Below are 2415 nucleotides of genomic sequence, written 5' to 3' on the forward strand. Positions count from 1 at the left end.
ATACTTTTGAGCTGTGGTGTTGGAGAAGACTCTAGACAGCCCTTGGACTGCAAGGAGATCCAACCAGTCCATTCTGAAGGAGATCAGCCCTGGGTGTTCTTTGGAAGGAATGATGCTAAAGCTGAAACTCCAGTACTTTGGCCACCTCATGCGAAGAGTTAACTCATTGGAAAAGACTCTGATGCTGGGAGGGATTGGGGGCAGGAGGAGAAGGGGACAACAGAGGATGAGATGGCTGGATGGCATCACTGACTCGATGGACGTGAGTCTGGGTGAACTCTGGGAGTTGGTGATGGACAGGGAGGCCTGGCATGCTGCGATTCATGGGGTCGCAAAGAGTCAGACACGACTGAGTGATTGAACTGAACTGAACTGAATAACATTCCGGGCAGAAGAAACAGCAGGTACAAAGGCCCTGCGGCTGCTGCAGAGACATAGGAAGAGCTGCAGAATTAACTACTGCATTTGAGAGTTTGCTACTGGAACCTACTCTCTTCACTGTCAGTCAGTTGTGAAGACCATGGCCCTCCCCTCCTTCATGCCTGGGAACCCACTTCTGTCTCTTCCAAGCTCTGGCCACTGTCCCATCTCTGCCATACCCCTCTCCTCACTGGTCTTCCTGCCCTCAGCAGTTTTCCCAGGCCCTGACTGTTCTTTCTGTCTTCCAGCTGTCTGCATTTTACACACCTCTTACTCATTTCTCTGACCTTTAGCTCCGGACTCTCAGCACCCCACTTAGACTTTCTGGCTTTTTCTCAGAGCTCTCTCCCTCACCTGTCTCTGCCCCTCAGAGACCAGATCCTTGGATACCACCAACACCCCTGGCTCACTCAGCATCACCTCCTTCAGGAAGCCCTCCCAGACTGCTTCAGCCCACAACTATTGGTTCACATCAATCTCTTCAGAAAACACACATGAAGTGTTGTTTTTTTTTTAAAACAAAACCACAGTGGTTTTTTTTTTTCCTGATCATTTTACCGCCTAAAATAGTTGAAGATCAAGAAGCTTTCAAATAGTTTGTGGGAAAATCTGACGACTGAAATGACTAGCCGGGTCACCTTGGAATAATTAACTGGGCTCCTGTGAGCTTCATTTTGTTTCCTGATCAGGGTTGAAGAGAGTGCACCTACCTCGAGGTGGGGCATGGGAGCTAGTGAGTCTTAGAAGATGCACTTGGCGTGGGCATGACCCTCAAGACTCCCTCAGTCCCTGGTCTCCCAGAGGATGCTCAGATGTTCCATCTGGGGATTTATCCAAGTGTGGTCTTGCCCTGCGCATTGTGACCCAATAAGCTGCCTGGGACGATGCTGTCACAAGGGTCCCCCAGCAACTCTGGGGGCAACCAGGAGGAAAATCAGGAGCAAGAACAGAGGATCCTGCCCCCTGAGAGCTTGAGGGAGCCTGGCCCGTGACTTGACTTCTCAAAGACTCAGTTTTGTCATCTGGAAAATGGGGCTGGAGATGGCAGCCACTTCAGTGGGGGAAGATTTGATGCCAGAGGCCACCTGATTGTATTATCACCATTTCCCCAGGTTTTATTTCTCATCAGCTTTCTAACACTTGTCTGCACAGGATGGGCCAAACTCTCTGAGTCACCATATCTCTTAATGCCACTCCAGGGCTCACAGACGTCCAGTGTAGCCTTAAAGACATCTGTGCTTCCCACCTTCAGCCCCAAGACCACCAGGAACACACATGTATTTGAACCACACAGGGCTTGTTATTTGCAGCAATGGGTACAGTGCATGTCATGGATCTGGGCTTTGTCTTCGGTGCTTCCAGGGAAGTTTCAATACGTGGGGACTTTGCTGTGTGTTGGATGCTTTTACTGGTTGGAAATTGGACTTTCTTTTTATTTATTTATTTATTGGCTGCGCAGCATGGCATATGGGATCTTAGCTCCCAGTTTGTTCTTCAGTCACTCAGTCATGTCTGACTCTTTGCGACCCCATGGACTGCAGCACACCAGGCTTCCCTGTCCTTGACCATCTCCCAGAGTTTGTTCAAACTCATGTCCATTTAGTTGATGGTGCCATCCAACCATCTCATCCTCTGTCGCCCCCTTTTCCTCCTGCCCTCAATCTTTCCCAGCATCAGACCAGCAATTAAACCCATGCTCTCTGCATTGGGAGCACAGTGTCTTAACCACTGGATTGCCAGGGAAGTCCTATCGACTTCTTTTTCTTTTCTTTTTTTTTAATGTCCGGACAAATATAAATAATATATTCAAAAAACCCCTTGGAATGGGGTGGGGAATGGGAAACTGATGTTTCATGTGGACAGAGTTTCAGTTTGGGGAGAAGAAAAAGTTCTGGAGGTGGACGGTGGGCATGGTTATACAACAGACTGAGTGCACTTAATGCCACTAAACACATAAAGATGATTAAAATGGTCAGTTTGAAGTATATTTTACCA

The sequence above is a fragment of the Bison bison genome, unplaced genomic scaffold (assembly GCF_000754665.1).
Source record: "Bison bison bison isolate TAMUID 2011002044 unplaced genomic scaffold, Bison_UMD1.0 scf7180017864492, whole genome shotgun sequence".
Taxonomy (NCBI): domain Eukaryota; kingdom Metazoa; phylum Chordata; class Mammalia; order Artiodactyla; family Bovidae; genus Bison; species Bison bison.